At 31.9% G+C, this 22,350-nt stretch overlaps 1 protein-coding gene across 1 annotated transcript in view; it reads right to left on the reverse strand.

Moving 5' to 3' along the window:
* LOC128989491 (cholecystokinin receptor type A-like) overlaps window positions 1–10,636 on the reverse strand; it is a 29,960-nt gene extending 19,324 nt beyond the window's left edge. Inside the window, exon 1 of the mRNA XM_054411385.1 lies at window positions 10,527–10,636. The gene's annotated coding sequence lies outside the window, so the exon portion shown is untranslated. The remainder of the gene's footprint in view (window positions 1–10,526) is intronic.
* Between the last annotated feature and the right edge of the window lie 11,714 nt (window positions 10,637–22,350).

Genomic DNA, 22,350 nt, shown 5'->3' on the forward strand with positions numbered 1-22,350 from the left:
GGTTTTATTTCTGATTTACCATTTCATACATATTAAATATTTAGGATAATTTTGATTTGAGATTGTTGTACGTAATACATTTTATCATGGTAGGGTCTAAGAATAAAATTTAGTTTTTGCATGCTTCAGCAGAACAATCACAAAACCTATTTGGATCCGAGTCGTAAACGTAACGGAGTATCTGAATCAGCCAGACTTTAGAGTTGTTAAACCCGTCCATTTATTACCGAGAGGAGGGACTGGTTGCAATAAATAAAGTTTTTTTTTAAATTGCAATAACTTGAAATAATGAAAAGAAACTTAATAAAATATAATGAATAGTAATGTTAAACCCATAATAATGCAAATACAAGGTCATACACAGGGTGAATCAGACCACCCGTGCACATACTTTAACGGGGTATACAAACACAGTGGAACTCACTGAATCACTGATCAGGTATACAAATGTTTACCCACTTCTAGGATAGCTAGGGATCTGAAAGTGTTTGTGGAGGTCCGTCTCTAAAGTGGAGGATAACACTTTTTTTTAAACGGCTATAGCAAGAAACTTTTCGGTGATTTTAGAAAGTCGCATTCCTTCACCCTACTTCAAAAATGTGTTTCAACAAACATGTGCTTTTCAAACATGTCTTGGATTTTCGACGTGTTTTATTATTTTTTTATATTTTTTTCGGACATATATTTGTACTTTTAATGATCCCAAAATTGACAGAAAGGTGACTAAAGTGACATTTTAAAATTGTAAAACACAAAAAATGGCGGATTTTCAATTAAAAAAAGATGTTTTTTAACACTTGTTGGGCCAAACCGTTGTACACGGGTGGTCTGATTCACCCTGTACAATTTTACTTTTATGTACTATTATATTGAAGAAGTATACAGGAAAGGTAAAAATAGTTATTCCAAACTAGTTTCACAAGTCAGTTTCAACTCTATTCAAGCACGCGAGTAGGTTTCCGGTACAAGGCTACACGATATCAGAAACTCGGCCAAAGATCGAAATAACACTTGACAAACTAGTCATGATAAACTCTATATATATTTGCTGTAATTAGTATACAGTAAATCATCCATAGTATTTCCTCAAGTCAAATATACAACTTATCAAATATAACTTTCAAAACTACTTCTAATTTGTTTTCAATTAATTTGCTAATGGGAACAAGCAGCTGTTTAGTAAGTGATTCAATGGTTTAATATATTGTGATATTGTTCTATCGACTTGACAGACTATTTACAATAAGGCAACGACCGAAATAACACTTGACAAACTAGTCATGATAAACTCTATATATATTTGCTGTAATTAGTATACAGTAAATCATCCATAGTATTTCCTCAAGTCAAATATACAACTTATCAAATATAACTTTCAAACTACTTCTAATTTGTTTTCAATTAATTTGCTAATGGGAACAAGCAGCTGTTTAGTAAGTGATTCAATGGTTTAATATATTGTGATATTGTTCTATCGACTTGACAGACTATTTACAATAAGGCAACGATATAAGCTACAATTAATTAAAAATTGATACATAATTTCGATACATGCGACTGTTTACAGTTGAAATTTACAACTGAGATGACAACAGCTTATTTTTACTCCCTAGGGGCTGAAAATGTTTTTTATTCACAAATGCCACTTTAGACCCAAAACGTATGCATAAAAAACGGCTGTTTTGCTGCAGTATAACGAAAAATATAAATACACATTATGAACTGTTGACTTGGTTTGAAGTCCTTATAGAAAATTCACTTGTAATTGAGCCAAACATTTATTATGAAAATAACTTTGTTCAGTATTAATTGTAAAACCAACAAATTTATGGTGTGCTAGCCACCATACCCGTAAACAACCCTACTTTGACAGTTCTAATTTTGTATCACAGCTGCTTGGTTGAAATTAGCATCTACTGTTGTCATAAATTTAAAAGATTAATAGTGCTGCACCCTGTTGGTACATTTTGTAACCTTTTAATGCTATTGATCATCACAGAATCAAAATGTTTAGTTGAAACAGTTGTTAAGATTCTTTAATTCCATTTAAATACGAGTACTCATAAGGATAACATGGGAAACTCCAGAGCCACTGGGGCGGAGCCCTTTTGACAGATCTGCACCAAACTTCACATAAAGCATCCTTTAATAATGTTTAATAATGCCTGAAAGTTTCAATACAATCTGTCGAGGGGTTTCAGAGTCCATAACGTTCAAATATATATACATACAAACTTCCTCTTTTATAAATATAGATAAATAACAGTAGATCCAATTTGTATTCGTATCTTAAAAGTTAAGTACAGCTCACGACTAAATGTTTTATTCGTAATGTTGAGGTGAGGAAAACACAGCTACAACTCAAAAGCCTAACGTAAGATTGCTTGCTAATGTGAAAACAATGTCATGTTAGTGTGTTTCTATGTAGTTGTTTATCCTAGCTTTTACAATATGAGTAATCCATCATAATGCGATTGTGGGTATACGAATGAAATATAAGATTCTATTGGTTTAAATATTTTTAGAGTTATCAAGTTTTTTTTAAAATATTTTTTAAAAGAGGACAAATATTTTAGAATATCTTCAAAGTAAAAATAAATTTTGATTTAAAAATAAATTAAAGTTTTAAATTTTTGTAAATATTTTAATATTTTTTAACATTTCTAAAAATATTTTAATTAATTGATTCAACCTCTATTGGCACTGAAAATATGAAAATTTTGTGGAGGCTAAAGAAACGGTATTACAACAATCTTTTTTGCTGCAGGATGCTATTTACAATTAGTCCCATAAATATTGTACTAACTATATTTTTATCAGAAAAGAATATTATTTATTTATCTATATATATATTGTGCAGAAGTTTAGGTGGAAAATAAATCCATGCAGGAATTTCTGTAAACCTCCTGCTTTAAAAGCGCTTCAACCCAGAAAATTTGTTAAAATTGTATTATAATCTTATTTAATAAAAAAAATATTTTTTGAAAATTATTCCTAAGTAGAGTAGAGGTATATTTTCACAATGTTTACTCCCGGCAAGTAGACATTATGTGTCAATTTTAACAAAATACTTCGTACAGTATGTATTTAAGGTGTAAGACAGTTATTAGTGAAAGGCACAGCGTACTAATTTAAAATACCAATACTTATGTACTATGAAGTACTGCATATTACCATGAAGTACTGTATGCTACCATGAAGTACTGCACGATTCCATGAAGTACTGCATGTTACTATGAAGTACTGCATGCTACAATGAAGTACTGCATGTTTCCATGAAGTACTGCATATTACCATGAAGTACTGCATGTTACCATGAATGAAGTACTTCATGTTACCATTAAGTACTGCTTACTCATAGTATAACTAATACTATAACTAGTACTAACAGTAATAGTACTTATGTACAATAACTTGAAAAGGACAACTGATGAATTAAACAATTTGTGAGTTCTTTTATGTAACCATAGATTAACCAACCAAAAGGGATGTTTTATCTATGATGATACTTACTATAAAATCGTATAGATAAATAAGAGAGAATTGTAGAAAGTTTCAACAGTATTACGGCCTATGTTTTTTCTCAATACTTTATTATCTAACAAACAAGATGCAGGTGGTCCACACAGACGTTTTTCTACTTCAGTATTTAAAGTACAGGTAGTGAAAAATTATCCTCTTAAGACTGCTACAGTTTTTTTAGAGGGTGTGTAATGTTTTTCTTTTTTAAAAGGAATCATTAAAGAGTAAAAATGTTAGTACAAAGGTAAAAATATTTTACAAGTACCTTACAATACTGTAAACTTAATAGCAACATAATAATGCACAATGTATTCTCCATTGCCACATGAGTGTGTTTTCAAACTTGTGGTGTTTTTCTTTAATTTACAATACTATAAAGATACTATAAAAGATGCCATAATGTTGCGATAGGTTTGTTTTCTTTTAATTTCTTGCTATATTACGAGTTATTAGAAAGTATTACAATTTTAAAAAAAACATTGAAAACGGTTGGTGGAATAAAACTAAATTTCTACATTATGAAATAAGTCTACTGCTTTATAGACTTATAATAGTATAAACATTAGTTTTCAACATCATTAACTCGAGCAAATGAAAATTTCACGCAATAATCAAGAGCTTTTCTACTAATAATCATTGAAATATTACATCCCATATTTTCAGGATTCAAATACCGATACCAGTAAGCCTTCAATCGCAGTAAACAATCACTGAGTTTAATTGTTTTATATAAGGCAGAAAGGATTTTTATTGTAAAATATTAACTCCCTCTCAGTATACGTAACCTAAACTCAAAACAATACTGTATAAAAATAATGGAACTCGCATTTGAGATTTTAGAGGAGATAAAAGTTTCCCTGTAAACCGAATAAGCTTAATTTATCATTTCCACTAGAGTAATATATTATGTTGTGTGTGAGTGAAGCTTTCCACGATTGGGATGACAACCCAAACAAATGAACAGCAGTTCCCTTTGGGAAACTATTGTTATTCTATGAAACAATTAAATAATGTAATAAGTAATCCAACAGTTTGAATGCTCTTTGTTATTCAACAAAACATTACACATAAGCCCTTACAGACATTTAAACTAATAGTTTAAATGTCTGTAAGGGCTTATGTGTAATGTTTTGTTGAATAACAAAGAGCATTCAAACTGTTGGATTACTTATTACATTATTTAATTGTTTCATTTCTTTGCTGTGTTTATTAAAACTATGAAAATTCAATTACGTGGCATCTGACATAAATTAGTGGTTAGAATAATTCATCAGCACAGACACACAGAGATTTTGATTTTGAACGAAAAAAAACTATCATAAAATGATGATGGTCACGCTGGTTGCTCTAAAAAATGAATTTTAATTTACATACGAATTATTATATATTTATTGTAATATTACTAAACGATTGTATCCATTACCCATAATCTTCATTATAAACACTCATTGTGTTCTTATAGAGGTAAATCAAGAAATAATAGCCCACTGATTAAAGATTCAGCCAGCTACAATCGATCCACGAATTATTTATCACCAATGTTTAATATTATAAATTATTATATCTATAAAAACAATTCTGAAGATAGCTTGATAACTGAATTACCCTCTATTATTTCATCCAATTTATGTTATATTTTATATGCTTTAAACAACCATGCTGAAAACTTTGTATCAAAGTTAGTGTAGATTACATGTCCCAAACATATCTCGTGCGTAACACAAGCTGTTACTAGCAGCCTAGTTTGATATTGAAATACTTTTGCAGCACCAGGAAGTGTTAAAGTGTGCAAAGAGGAAGGTTTTTGACAAACATTCGGGTCAGCCTTTCGCTCAAAATGCTATGTTGGGCAATTAAACATGAACATGAAACATTGGCGTGAACATGAATTAATTTCTAAAACTATGACACACCAAGACGAAATTCGTTTAATCATAATATTTACGAAAGCAATAGCATTAAAAATATATTTAGGTATAAAGCTGTATTTTGCCAATATTCGTGAAACCCAATCAGAATTTTAATTTAAGCTTCAAAAGATAAAAACAGAACGAATCTATTTTTAGATACCAGTATATAAACGACTCGTGTTTTTTTAGCTATTTATTCAAGAATAGATGAAGTCACTATTGGATTATAAATTTTACCTCATGAATATGCATTACTTTATTTTCTAGTTTCAATCATGGATGCAACGCCGCATCGGCGAGATAACCATTTCATGTTTATAACTTGTTTGATTAATGTATAATTATCTTTTTAGTATAATTTATGTTAGCATTCTTTATTATACAAATACAATAAAATTAGTAATGTTCTATTATAAATATTAATTTGTTCTATTATTAAAAAAATATAAAATAATGCTATCACTTTACAATTTTATAAAATAATATTTTTCGCAGAAGGATGAATACCAAAATTATTTTAAAATCCTGTGGCTGGTTGTAGATAGCATAATAAGTTAAGTATACGAATTAGCAGGTAAACATCCCTTAAAGAATTTTGTTATCACAAGTATAAAAACAAGACTCAAACAGTTTCGATTCTCTTCTTTTCTCCTTCCTATTATTTTTGGTTTAGTGAAAGCTTCTTAGTCTTTATAGCAAATGCATTCTATATTTTCAACTGATACTTCTGAACGGTGCAGTGAGTAGGCTATTTTAAAGCCCAAATGAAAATATTGTTAAATAAAACCTTTTTTAAAGCAGTGAAATTTAATCATGTTGTACAACAAATAATATAAACCCACAATCATATAAAGGGTAGGTTGACTGGCATAAGCCAGTGTAAGCTATACAAAGCCATAAAATGTCTATATAATATTTGAATTCAAATGATGAAATGGATCAATTATTTTTACATATGCCTTAAATCACCAAAATTAATCAATCAAGATGTTTTTATTTCATTAAATGTACACATAGTTACAGGAAATAAAGTCATCAAAACTCAAAATAATTGTCGATATCAAGATGATACAGGAGGGAAAAATTACACATGGTAAAATAAAAACCTTATTACTGTACCAATATGTGACTGAAAGATTAAGAACAAAATGTCTTAATGGAGAAGAAAGCGGAGTTGGTTAAAATACTTTTTTTCTAAGAGTCGTAGGAAAATGTAGCATATTCACGGACTGTAGTATGGGATCAAATGTATTACAATTTACTTATATTCCTACCGTAAAGTTAAAAAAAAAACTTCCGCACCTTGTTAAAAATACTGTTTTTAAAACCTTTCAAACAATTTCGATTTCTTATTGCTCACCTGAAAAAATTGTTTGGAAAGTCTATCATTGTGGAATTGTAAGTCAACGTTATATTCTTCTACTGTGAGCATAAAGAGGCAGTCCATTTATAATTTAATAATCATAAAAAGATTTACTCAAATATATGAGTAATAGAGAAAACTGAAACAATATTACGATTATTTAATCTAATGCTATAAAAAGTTCAGTATTTAGAAAGACTAACCATCTATTTCTTATCTTATCAATCGGGTCTAGACATCGTGTGAACAAATTAATCACATACGTAAATATAATGAAAGGTATTACGAGTTTTTAATTACAATTCATATTTAATATATCATTGATTATTCTGATATAAACTTTATTTCCCAAAGAAAAAAAACTAATGAACATATTTTTTTACTAGAAATCAGTTAATTTAATGAATTATAGTTTATGATTATGGACTCTATTAAAGAAATTTAAAATATTGTAAAATCAGTGTCAACCACAAAACAGACGGTCTTTGACCATTGTTCTTTGTGTTTATGTAAAAACACTGTATAGATATTTTATTTTAATAAACACTTTTTCTTCTCCTTCTTCTTCTTCTTCTAATGATCATAAGAGATAGGCATTTGGAGAAAGGGGGGATAAGTATTTGGGGAAGGGAGAAGGGATTTAATTATTTAAAAACAAACTAGTTTGAGGGAATTAGATTGTTGTTTTTAAGTAGTGAAAAATAGACGACGCAAAGTGTGTAATTGGTTATCTAGGGGTTAGGCTTAGCAGGTAGGTTTCGACAAACAGAGAACAGGAACTCCCATTCACACCACCTACTTATGCATAAGAATGAGGGCGTTTTGCTATCTAAATAAACAGATTGATTCAAACACGTTGGCTTTAGTTTAATGATTTCAATTTGCACTGAGAATAATTAAATGCATATATTTTTATCTACATACTACGTGGTGTATTCCATACGTAATTAATAGGTAATAAAACGTTGGATATCTTACAGAATATTGAATGAACAGTACAAAAATTGTGTGGGACCAGATCTCTTATTTGATATAAACGCCATTTGCACAATGTACATTTTTCTGTTTCTTAGGTTAATCAATTTATGGTTTTTGATGGTGAGTGGTTTGCACGTTTAACAGCTTGACTAGTTATTTTGTGACATCAACTCTCTAGTTTTGCCGTTGACAAATAAAAATAGTTTTGTGAAAAAGACAAAATGGTGGCTGAACGGGCAATTCTTCAATTTCAGACATTTTTAACTTATTATTTTCAGTTCGTATTTGGTCCAGGAATGCCTAAATACCTCAAAAGGTCGTTAGAGAGTTCAGGGACACCCTATATATAAATTTGAAAAGGTGATGTTTTTGACCACTCGGGACATCAAAACGGGAAAAAACGGTCCGGGTCTAGATGCTATCATAATACTTACGGTAATATCGTATTCCCTATATGGTAAATTCACTAATATATATATATATTGTTGTATAGCCTAATTATTGCATTGTGTATTAGAAAAATGTATTGTGTATTCAAAAATAGCTTAAATGAAATACAGTGATAACGTGATTTTTGTTTAATATAGTAATTGGCTAAAACTACGAAGGTTAACAGTCAACGAATAGTTTCCAAAATTATAAAACAAAATTGAATATCACTAAAAATAACTTGTCCAGAATCATATTTCCTGTTTCATTACAGTTATGAAAATTATTTTTTGCAATACATCAAGTCGTAGTTTATAAAACGATTAATAAAACTAGAATCATATGTTATACTATGTTATGTTATAAGATTTATATATGCACTTTATTTATGAAAAACATGATATAAACTATTAAAAATCATACTGTTACAGGCGACTTAATTTAAGTTAACTGGTTTAAAGCTTGAGGACAAGTCATAACTGAAACAAGAGGATCCTCGTCTTAACATGAACAGCTGAGTATGCATAATACCTTCCCAAGCCGTTAAACTAACACAGAAGGGGGAGGTTTGGAGTGGGTCATCAATCTTTATTCAAACACTATCGATTTATGAGTCAACAAATTTGAAGACAGGTGCACATTGATTGTCTTTATTTGACATTTTAAGAAAACCGCGTTTTCAACCATTTTTATAAGCGAAACCCACCCCAAACGTTATTGAATATATTTTCACCGGATTATTCAGCTTTGAAAATATACAGCATAAAACTAAAACATATAAATTTTTTTATATGACACTTATAAGAAATATGAAATTTCATATGATAGGACATGGAGATACATTTCTAGCAAAATTGTTACTTTGAAAAAGCTATCTTTCATCTATCCTCGCCCTGTGAAGCACGAGTAAAGCAACTGGTGTTTGTTAAACGTAATGTTGGGTCCGTTGTATAGGCAAATATAATTTTTCCTACAGTTACCTAACAATGTACATGTTCTCTCACCGATTTGAGAAAGCAAAGTGGCCAATTCACTCACCAGTGAGACAATGTTAACATTGTCTCACTCTAATTACTTTGTCTCACTCCAGATTTGCAACGTGAAGGCACGAAATAGTGAGCGCGTAACATGCAGACAAAAGTCGTATGCGCGCGAAATACGTTGGCAGCACTGGCTGTAAATCAGCTGGTCAGCTGTTGTACTGTTGTAAAATTAAATGTCATATTAAAAGTTCACTTCTATGTAATAATATGTTACGTTTCTTTACCAATTTATTTGTTTTATGGTAACTGTAGGAAAAATATAATGTGCAACTCGAGTGCAAAGTGCAATTGCCTCACTCGAGAAACCATTCCTCACTCGCCTACGGCTCGTGAGTAAGTATTACTCTCGAGTGAGTCAATTGCTCACTTTGCTCACTAGCTGCACAAATAACTAATGTTTGCCTAGAAAGAATTCTTGTCATGCATAACTTGTATAGAATACTACTTACTACTTACTTTAGGTACCAGCACTATCTAAAAAATGTACACACAAGCTAAGAAACTTAATAGAATACGTTCATATTAAATTAAGTTCGTAAAGGATGTAATCTCCGTTCAGTACTACAAACGGCATCAGTTACTCGATTGGAATAAAATTAAAATTGTTATGTAAATATTTCGAGAATAAGTCTTTGGTGTGAAGGCTGTTTAACATTGTAGACAGCCTGTTCTTTACCAGAACATACATCCCAATATAAATGCATGCTAGATAATTCATTCACGTAACGAAATATATAGTTATACTATTGAAAGTTCTTATTGTTGAAATTTGATTTGACGTTAAATTGAATTTTAAGATAAACATGAGAAAAAGTGGTTCTGTGTTAAGAAATTGGATAATGGTCAAGATATCGTAATAGGTTTTTTTTGTATGTGTCTCGTAAAACATGCAGGAAAAGATTGTGCTACTGAATTTAAAAAAATTCTAACAATTAAAATGAATGGTTATTGTAATATAATAAATACTTGAATATTATTATATCAGAAGCTTGACATAATTTGAATTTTCATCATTATGCAAAATAATTGACAATTAACTTGTATTGTAAAATATAAATACTAATTTTTTTTTTCAAAGTTGGTTGGTTAAAAATGATTGTTAGTCCACATTTTTGTCACAAGAAAACTCATAATTAGTCAATTAGGACTACATATTATAAACCCGATGGACACAATAATTAATAATAATTTCTGAATTTCTTATTTAAAACAAATGTATTGACACCTAATAAAATTGTGACACCACGCCCAATTGTAAATTAGTTGATTCCACATACTTACAAACATTTAACTATTGATAAATCGACATATTATACCACTCAATACATTTTTCATTCACTTTGCAAGGGTTTGTCCAATATTATTGCAAAACAGTTGACCGCGGTCGTGCGTATTTGGCGGGACGCGGTGACGCGGGCGCGGGAACCAAGGCGGCTTCCGGCGGTAAACTGACGCGTCTGATGTGGGCGAACGACACTAGCGCTACACAACCCCCACGGCCACCTGCGCAACTAATGACCATCTGACCTCTAGTGGTTTATTCCGTTTATTCATTTGATTCATACACTTCCTTCATAGATTCTGCAAACAGTGTGTTTCACAATTTTTACTTTCATCGTTGTGGAGTTTTAAATTAATTTTATCGAAGTACCTAGTTCAAATTATGTTTGAGAATAATTATTGTTACAATTTATTGAACGTGATAATAAATCTATTTATAAACAATAGCTTCTTGTGTATTAAGGGTGCAAATTACGTCATTGCCGCTCAAGAATGTAGATGACCGCACGAAGCTTTAGCCATATACTTCGTGAGCGGCCTGCACTCAATACAACAAGTATTTCCTACCGCCATTGTTAACTTAAAATAAATAACACACATATTAACTTTTTAGTTGTATATAAAATGTCATTTAAGTGAATTTTTAGGTTATGTCATTTTATTACCGGATGTTTAATAGAAACGCCAACAGTGAAATCAGCTGATTTAATGACTTTAATGAGTACACATCCAGGTGGGTACAATTCCGGGCCGTACATCTCCAGATTTTTCAAATAATGTCATCCGGTTCACTGATTACTTGCCCACATTAAATAGGTTAGATTCCGTTATAATCCATGAGTACAGAGTGGAATTGTACCCTCTCCAGGGGTGTGACGTCAAAATGACGTCGACGATCAGCAGGGGGTGAAAAACACATTTCAGTAACATAGTTCTGAAGCTCCATAGAAATGAAGACAGCTTTCAGCACTTAAAAGTGTTTTATACAACCTTTTGAGAACGAACCGAGAAATTGGACTTTCTAATCTGATTGAAGAACCAATCTTGATTGTGTGTGTGTATCGAACACTCCGTGCCTGTAAAGGCTGCTCGGGCTAACTTAAATTGGCTCGATCAATTGTGAAGTGGTAAACGCTGGTGAATTTGATTTCCCCTGGTTGAAATAAGTTATCTAATAGTGACAATTTATTTTTATAAACTTGTAATAGCTTCATTTATAGATTAAATTAGGCCTTAGCGTTGTGGTTAGCCTTGGCAGATAATATGACAAATTTTGCTGCAGCAATTCGTTTGTGAAGTGAAAATAATAAAATTTATGTTTTATACATAAACGATAACACAATGCTGAAAAATAAAATAGAGTGGATATTCCATCTGTGATAATGTTAGAAATTTTGTCCCTCTAGCCTATGTTCATTGTTACACCTGTGATAACCATTAGCCTTTTTTAAGAAAGACCCACTGTCATTCATAATTGAAGTTTGTCAAGTTTGCCTATTTTAAAATTATTTTAAACCTGTTAATTGTTAAACTAAGGGCAACCTATATTTTGGATTTTTCATGTCTAATTTTATTAATTATATAAGTATTGCACCTTATATCTTTTTACAATAATAATGACGATGTCAATTACAATAATGTACTGTTTAAAGACTGAATAAATGACTATTCAATGACAATGAGGATGAATGAAACAAATAGTAAAAAAAAGTCTGAATATGTATATTATATTTTCAATTAAACTGCAGGCGGAGATGTTTTCACACAAAAGCAAAAAGGTAAATTCTACTCAGCCCTCCGTATTTTCCTGGGTTTAAAGATTTACCTATTTACAAACGTCTGCAATGCGCTAGCCACCGAAGGGTTGCTCAAGGGATAAAACTGTAATGCCTAAGCTTATTTTAGTATTCTTGCGTTGGATTACATACCGTCTAAAGGTATACGAAAAATTATTTCAATCCGTCATGCCTTTCGATACAAAACGTAAATTTTGTAGTAATTACTACTTTTTGTCACAACTTTTAATTTAATAACAAAAGGTGAATAGAGCCGAGTAAATTCATTTTAAATAGTAACTTCAAGTCTAGACAGACCTGTTCTCCGTGCATATCGTGTTTTCTGGTACCGGGGTTTTGTAATGTTTATTTATTTGTTTGTGCGTTCGTCCGTGATTTGTGTAAATGTGACTTTGATGGATTTTGACGACTTCCTCTGGAATGAAATTTGATGTCCTTTACAACCTGAAGAAGTTCCCTTCGGGGTGAAACTGCAGTAGCCTACAGTCACTAGGGATCACTTCGACAGTATAAGGTATTTAAACCATTATTAAATAAATAGTAAGATTGTTTGATGGAGATAAACGTTCATTCAATATTCTTAGCAGAGTAAGGGCTATAATATTAATTTAATGTAACACTTCTATTGAATATAATACTTAGTTGATGGGTGGTCACCTCATAATGGAAGTTAGAATCATGCCAACTCTCCTCAATAGTTAAGGGTCGATAAAGCCCCGGCAATTGATTTACTGGGTCATGGTTGGTTGGAGGCAGTAACATCTGTCACGGAGGTTCTAATTTAGATAAGATTGATCTTGATGGTTATAACCATGTGATAACGTTTGAACCAGTTCCTTTAGAGCCAAATTGAAATTATAGATCCTACCCCCTTCTACTAAATTTAGATTTTTAGCCTACAGAAGCTGCTTTCAAACTTGTATTAAGATGGTGAAAGCATTATGACGTCTAATGTTTGAAATGTTGAGTAATCAATTACTAACAAATTTGAAAATCCCTACAATATAAATTTGTAGTTTGTCAATAGCATTACATATGACAAGTGGTCACAAGTAGCTAGTTATTATTGAATATTATGCGTTTAAAGGTTTGTATTTGAAAAACAGTAAGTATTCAAAATCCATTAAATGTCACGTAAGTAACACATGAATAGGTAAACTACATATTTTCTTTCATTAAAACACAAAAACTTCATTTCCAGAGGTAGCTTAAGGAATGCGACAGATTTGTGTTTAAATGTTATAATTTCATAGTGTCACCATCGCCCATCGGGACAGATGGACATGTCCACTAACAGCGGTCCCATATCATGATGGACCTCCAGGCCAGGCCAATTCAAACGAGGACACAGAAAAAAATATGACGTGTTGTCATAAAACCTTGGATATTATTGTAAAAGCAATCGTGCGACACGATGTAGTGATATGTCGTTCAAGTGCTATCTTATCCAAGTACCATCTCGTCCACGTGCTATCTCGTCAAAGTGCTATCTAGTCCAAGTGCTTTCTTGCCCAAGTGCTATCTTGGCCAAGTGCTATCTCGTCCAAATACTACGAATACTAGATGCATTCGTGGTATAAACGAGAGAACGAATATGAAATGCTAACAGTCGTAATTTTCATAACAAACTAGATGACCCATGTTGCTCCGCAGCGTTAAAATGAATATAATATCCAATAAATAATCAAATTTATTATTTTTGATTGAGTAATCCAGTATCTTGATGAGCTTAACTAATTCAAACGATCAATAGCTCAAATTAAAGCCTATAATTTACTGATTATTTTGAGTCTAAAACATATAAAACATAAACAATACTGGAGAGATTAACTTGTAATAATAGAAAGCCCTTATAAAAAATAATTTTTATGTTGGTTGTTTACCTTGCGTTTCTTAAAACTCGTTCAATTTAAACAACTAATAGCTTAAATGAAAGCCGGTATTTCACTGGAGGTTCTCATACCAAAATATATAGGATCATAAAATTATAACTGGTGAAATAGATCTTAAATTGAAGTAAAAATAAAAAAAATAATCAAATTATGTTTTTGGTCGAGTAAGTACAGTGGGTAAAAGACCTCAATCATGAAAATCGGTCGGGTAGAAGAGCGAATCGAACTCGGAAAAGAGAAACCAAATTTAACTCCCGTAAGAAATACTGCTTATAATTGGTTTAAAAATTACCTTTCTAATCGTTCCCAAATAGTCTCCATTTTAGGAAAGAGTAGTACACAACAAAACATTGACTATGGAGTAATTCAAGGATCAAATTTGGGACCTCTTTTATTCTTAATATATATCAATAACCTTGGTAAAATTAATCTGGAAGCTGGCCAGATCTTCCTGTATGCCGACGACACCGCTCTTCTCTTTGAGGGCGATAGCTGGGAGGAGGTGTATCAAGGTGCGGAGCGGGGCTTACTCACCGTCAAGCGATGGTTCGATCAAAATAAACTCACTGTAAATATATCTAAAACTAAGTATATGCCAATCTCCCTCAGAGCTGACTACGACCCTAGAAACCTAGAATTAAAACTACATAGTTGTAGCGCTGGCAATGTGTGTGACAAGTGTGAAAGTATTGAATGTGTCAGTGAATTTAAATATTTAGGTGTGATATTTGATCGACGTTTAAAATGGTCTGGCCATATTAATCAAATCAGGGTCAAGCTACGTAAATTTATCTTTGTTTTTGCAAACCTATCAAATATTTTACCAATTAATTTGTTAAAGAATGTCTACTATGCTTATGTACAATCTGTTTTGCAATATGGAAATCTGGCCTGGGGTGGAGGATACAAAAGTATACTTGCACCAATAGAAATTATTCAAAAAAGAATAATCAAGATTGCACTCCACAAACCTATTCGATATCCCTCTGAAACAGTTTTTGATGAGTTCAAAGTACTTAATATTTCCCAGCTATATACTAGATCTTTAATAATATATATTTTTAAGAATAAACAATATATTTTTTGCCAACCAACTCACAACTATCCAACTAGATTTTCAGTTAATATTGGTATCCAATTGCCAAAAGTGAATAAATCGATAAATAAAACTTCTCCACAATACATTGCAAAAATAATGTTCTCAAAGTTACCTAATAGTTTAAAGTATCCCGAACCTTGCAGTTTGCAAACATATAAAAATCAAGTAGACAAATGGTTAGTGGAAACAGGCCGTGGCCAGATTGATTGTTATCTTGTGTCATTGTATTCGTAGTTTGTGTGTGCGTGTGCGTGTGCGTGTGTCGTCGATGATGTGCCTGTCTGTGTGAGTGGGAGAGTGAGTGAGTGAGTGAGTGAGTGAGAGAGTTGCATGAGAGAGAGAGAGGGAGAGAGAGAGTCGGCTCGCCGCTGGCCCACAGCCCCACAGGGACAGAGCAGTGACGGCCCTTTAGGGCTACCAGCCGCTTGTACAGGGCCTGTGGTAGTGAGTCGTTGCATGCGTTTTGTTTGTGTGTGAGTGTGTGTTGTTTGTGCGTGAGTGGGGGTAGAAGTTGTATGAATGGTTTCCAAGTACCAGTGTTTTTCACAGTATTATTAAATACAGTACCCTTAAATACCCTTTTTTTCTAGTTTTTTTTTATCATTTATTTATTATTATTAGATTTGTCTCTATCTTTACTCTTTTCAGATATTTCCATAATACTTTCGTTATCTGCTGTGGCTTCCTGGTAAAAATGTTTTTTTTTTTTTTTCCTTTTTGGTAAATGTGTTATTAGTAGTTAGAGTAACAATTATTATTAAAACAATGTTAGATTATAATATGGATAGTCTGATAATAACTCGTTCCCCACGCACAGGTTTCGCCTATGTGGGGAAATTCCATTAATATTAAGAATACTGTTTTGTAATTTTTTGTTTATCATGGAATAAATGATGTTTGATTTTGATTTGATACATGGGGAGTAAATTTCGTTTACGTATACACCGAGTGGGATTATAGATAAATATATGCCGATGGGTGATGGCAAATCCGTACGTGCATACCTTCAATTCGAAACCTATATCATGAAAACTGGTAGGGTAGATGAGCCAAACGAACTCGGCAAAGAAAATCCAAATTTAACTCCCATAAGAAATTCATAGGGAGCAAATTTCGTTTACGTATATGGCGAGTGGGATTATAGACACATTAATGCCGATGCTTGATGGCAAATCTGTACGTGCATACCTTCAATTCGAGACCTCAATCATGAAAATCGGTCTGGTAGAAGAGCCAAACGAACTTGGCAAAGAAAAACCAAATTTAAATCCCATAAGAAATACATGGGGAGCAAATCTCGTTTACGTATGTCGAGTGGGATTGTAGATACATTTATGCCGATGATTGATGGCAAATTTGTACGTGCATACCTTCAATTCGAGACCTCAATCATGAAAATCGTCTGGTTAAAGAGCCAAACGAACTCGGCAAAGAAAACCCATATTTAACTCCCATAAGAAATACATGGGGAGCAAATTTCGTTTACGTATATGTCACGTGGGATTATAGATGCATTTATGCCGATGCTTGATGGCAAATCTGTACGTGCATTCCTCCAATTCGAGACCGCAAAAATGAAAATCGGTCTGGTAGAATAGTCAAACGAACTCGGAAAAGAAAAACAAAGGTTTTTAATATATAAGAAGATGCCCATATACTCAGGTGATAATAAACAACATTACTGCTTTCAAACTTGTATCCGAAAGCTACATTTGACTTGTTAGCTATTTGAGTAAGTAAATACTATTATTTTACCACAATTATAATATCGTAGATGGTTGAAGTCTTACCTTATTCAAACCCAAGTACGCATGCACAAGTCTGTTTACGCCAGAAGCAGTACCAAGTTGATTTGCATAATGCAAACATACTCTGGCAGATATTTACTCATCACATACGCTACCAAATACTTAATAGCTTCTCTACTTAATACTTACCTAATAGCACTTTAAGTACATGGTCACGCTGATTCTATTTAAAAATACTATAATTACATTATTTAAAATTTTAGTTAGGAATAAAAAAAACAGTGTAAATGGGAAATTTCAATATGAAGTATCTATTATATTATATTATTTCAACTTTCCCCTCAAATCATGTTTTAAACCGTTTTAGCTAAAAAAAAAACCGATAATTCAGACAACGTTCACTTAAATTTACCTATTCGAGTGTAATTTATAACTCAATCTAAACATATCTAAATCATTGGATGATCTGCGAATTTATAAGAGCTAATTTGCAAATGTTAAATGTATGATTTTAGCAGTTTTATTAAATCTTAAATCTATTGTAAGGTTTCTCGACTTTCACCTTATTCCTGCTTTAAGACTATTTCGGGGGATTTCAGGACTGCCCACTTGCACACAATCTGAAAACTTTTAATACATGAATTTTATCTCAAGATTTACAAGACTCTTTACAGCAATATATACAATCGTCTTTGGCTCACGCATCCTAGAGACCAGGGTAATTAAGGCGGTCCTTTGACGTTTGTGTCGGCTCTAGACCCCTCTGTCCTGTTTTGTTGTCCTGGGTCCACGTTGTCCTCTTGACAAATTGAATATAATATTTTACCCAAATATGTGGTAGGCTTACTAATTTTTAAACTTTGTCATAGATTATTTATTCAAAATAAAAATACCCTCGCCACAGCAAACCTGCAACTAAGCATATATATCCTCTAGGGACATCAAAATGAAAAATATAACGGTCCCGGCTCCAGGTCTAACCGTGCCACCTACGGTAATAGCTACTTAGCTTTAGGGAAATTCGCTAAATAATTTTATTACCGTTGCTGTTTCAACCCAGGCTCTGCTTTCGATCTATTAAAGTGTCTAAGTTATGAAAATAATGTTATTGCAGTAATATATTTTCTGTAAACAGTAGGACAATTACAATGCAGGTTATACTTTTTTGTATAAATTTTGTAGCTTTTTGTTCATAAATTCAAACGGCTCAGCAACTTTTTGGATTAGGCCATACAGTACATCTTCCCTTTGCAAAGTACGGGATTATTTGCTATTATAAATTAATGTTCACGTCTCACTGTGGAGAAAACAGGGGAGGTTGCGCTAGAAGCAGAACCATATATTAAACATACGGAGTCTGTTTAATCAATGGCAGAACCAAGTTTGCTTGTATAATCAAAGCACAGTTGGTCAGAAACATCCTCATGACGTCACATAGATGCTGCCGTTCACTCACCTGCTACACTCTACCACTACATGTCTACAAGGGAGTAGAGGGGAACTGGGCGTTTAAAAACAGCGCGTGCAAATATATTATTTTAGCATGTTAGATGGGCAGTATGAGGAGTCAAGGAGTTGAGATGTGTAGGTGAGTGTAGAGGCGCGTGGCGCGGCGGTCCGGAACGGTAGGTGTGGGTTGGGCGAGGTGTTATAGGTGTGTTGTAATGGTAGGTGCATGTATGGTTATGTAATGGTGTATTATAATTGTAAGTGTGTGTGTGTGTTATGTAATGTGTTATGTAATGTTGTGTTAAAGTCAGTTGAGGTTATCAAAGGTTATCGGAGGTTATTGACGTTATTAAAGGTTGTTAAAAGTGATGATTAATGCATGTTATTGTTCGGGTAACTATCTTATTATATGTTTTAAAAGTGTATTATCAAAAAGTAATTTAATAGTTTTTTATGGATATGCTAAAACTCTCGGCGGGGTGGTGCAGTGGTCATCGCTTCAGGCTTCCAAACTGGCGGCCCGGGTTCGATTCCACAATATATAAAGGTGAGTAAATTAATATAGTTTATTTTTTTACATGCAAAATATTGGTTACGATAAAAGAATATATGGGTGTTAGTAAAAACAAACTTTAAAAGTATAAAGTATTATTTATTTAGTATTTAAAATTGTATTACAATGTTTAATTTTAAATAACATCATCTTTACTTATCCATGAGTTTTTACTGGACGGAAAACCTAACCACTTTACAAGAACCTTATTGTCTTTTTTCTTGATGACTTTTTCGACCAGGTATGTATCACTATGTTTCACCTTTGTTAACTCCTCTTGATAGAATCCTCCAGATATTGGTTGATTTTCTGCATCCACAAGTTTGTAAGTGATGGGATCTGTTGGTTGTACTTGAATGATACGGAATATTTCAGTTGAATAGTTTGGAGTATACCCTTTTGCAAATTCACTTTTATACTTGCTTATTCGTACAAAATCATCAATATCAAATTTTTGTTTGCTTTTAAGCTTTGACCGATCGTACGAGTAAACTGTTTGAAGTAATTCACTTTCATGCTTTTTCGTAACATCACAAGGTTTCATTTTGATGGTAGAGTGTTTTTTTGTATTGTAGAACTTCATCAATGTTTGAAGTATATTGATCCAGTTGTAATTACCATTTATTGTAAATTGTTTCCACATGATATTCTTTAAAGTGCGGTTAAAACGCTCAACCACACTAGCTTTTAAATTGCTAAATGTAGAATAATGATTTATTTTATATTTTATCATTAATTTTTTGAATATATCATTATAAAATTCAGTTCCTAAGTCAGACTGAATATTTTTTGGAAATCTACCCTGTTTAAAAACCTCTTCCATAGCTAAAGTAATTTCCTTTCCTGTTTTGGTTTTTAATGGTTTTGACCAGGCATATTTAGAAAATACATCAATTATTGTAAGGATGTATTTGAAGCCTTTGTTAAATTTAGCATATTTAGTCATATCAATTAAATCACATTGCCAATGATTATCATATCCCTTTACAACTACTTTACGTCTAATAAAGTTTTTTCTCACTGGTTTGTGTAGTTCATTTGCAATATCTTCCTTAACACCCATCTTACTTAATATATAACTCCACTATCTTTAAGTTCTGAAATAATATTAACTATTTCGTTATTATGACTGTTATTACCAGCTGCCTCAGATGCTTTTAATATTCGCAATCTTTCTACTATTTCATTTACATTATTATAATGGACATAGTCTGGAGCGCATGGATAACTATCAAGTTTTATGTATGGTGTTTTTAAACCACTTCCTCTTTTGAATAAGCTTTTTATATAATTTCGATATTTCAATGTGTTTGTTGCTTGAATCCTCTCACCATCGGTGTATTTGACTAAGTGAGCATTTGTGAGCATCAAAATTTCTTTATAAGAGTCCAAATCATTTTTCGTGATAAGTGATTTATTCGGTTTCTTTTTAAACATCAATTCTAACAATCCTTTAGTAGGTTTAAAACTTGAGTTATTAATTTTTATGATATTATCTGATGGAGAATATCTGATTTTACTGTTACCAATCATCCATTTACCATCTTCTCCTAAATAGACTCCGTATGTATGATCCATCTCATTTTTCACATTCTTAGTAGATTTTTCTAAATAATCATTAAATGATTCATTACTTTCACTTTCAGACTCTGATTCCTCTGATATTTGTTCGACACTGTGAGCTAAACTTTCCTTGTCAGCATCTTCTTGGTTGTCCGGTGGTAACAAATAATCAGTTTCACCATCATCCTTTTTTGTTTTTAAAAATGCTTTTCTCAATTTTCTTTTTTTATTTTTTTCTTTGATATCTTTTACAATTTCTGTAATTGGTTCAACAATTGGTTTGAATTTCTTTTTAAATATTTCTTCATCATTGATGGTACCCCTTTTTAAAGCTAAATATTTTTTTCTAACAGCATTGCTGGTTTTAATTAACTCCCTCTTGATGTCCATACTCATCTAGAGATGAATGTAAACTGTTTGATATTCTCACTTTTATTCTATTATAATAAATTTATCAAAACCATTACGATACCTCCCATTTTTTAAATCACTTTCCTTATCGATAACAAGAAAGCCATATTTTTCTTTCCAACAGTTTTGACATATTTTTTGAAATTCCTCAAATGTCATGTCTGGGTTAACATGATTGTTAAAAATATGTTTGAGGTTGTTACTATCTTGCTTAAAAATAATTAGCATATTTGCATTATCTCTTATTAACTGTTTTGGCACTCGGGTGTATGATTGGCAAAGATAAAAACAGTCAACATCTTTATGTCGACCCATACTAAAAAAAGCACTTACATTGTTTTGCTTATCACATATTATGTCATCAAATATGAATATTGAGTTTTTCTTAGCATCACATGGTTTAATTACTTCCTCGTTTTCTGAATATTTATAATAGCCAACACCTTTAACTTTATTTAAAACATTTTCTAAAAATTTATATTTTGGTTGATATAATGATTTTGAATAGATGTAAATATTTTCAAACCTTAACCCGTTTGGGTCAGTAACCAGACTTAATAATACTGCAGTTTTACCACAGGATGATGGCCCTGCAATTAAACACCTAATAGAGTTAGGGAGGAGATTACTATGCCTTTGTCTGGAAGATGTATGTTTCCAATCAAAACTTTCAATATTAATTTTTTGTTTTTGTTTTAATATTTTCATTTTCAAATTTGTAAGTTATGGCAACCTTCTAGCTTGAAGTCTTGTTACGAAATGATGATAATGCATTAAAAATACTAACTTATGCTAACTTAACAATAGTAAGGTATAAATGAAAGAAGAGGATATAATCAAAACACTTTATTTCCACATGGTCCTGTTTTCCATTCTACAATATAACAATTTCATTTTTTCCATAGCAAGTTTTACAGAGTTTATTTTTGAACTACCAAAACTATTAAAAAACAAATTTTCAATATAAATGTCTTTATCTTCTTCGGTATGGTGGTTAAGTTTGTAAATGAAGTCGCCAGTTTCTTGATTTGATGAGCGGAGTTTCAAGTATAATAATACACATTTTCCGGAAATATTGGAAAACTCACTTTGCACTCTCACATGGTTATAATCCCATTTCGTACAAAAGTGTTCAAGAAACAAAAAGATCTTGTAAGGAGGAGGTAGGCCGTAGCTATCAAAATATTCCCCGTGATGAAATTGGTCAATAAATACTGCAACCCAATAATTTCCAGTATTAAAAATATATGAACTCGGATATTTGATGAAACGATGTAGATTTACTCTTGTGTCAAATATCCCATTAAAATGCT

Source organism: Macrosteles quadrilineatus, unplaced genomic scaffold, assembly GCF_028750875.1.
Source record: "Macrosteles quadrilineatus isolate MER2022 unplaced genomic scaffold, UCM_ALF_1.0 Scaffold_3__2_contigs__length_128488019, whole genome shotgun sequence".
Classification (NCBI taxonomy): domain Eukaryota; kingdom Metazoa; phylum Arthropoda; class Insecta; order Hemiptera; family Cicadellidae; genus Macrosteles; species Macrosteles quadrilineatus.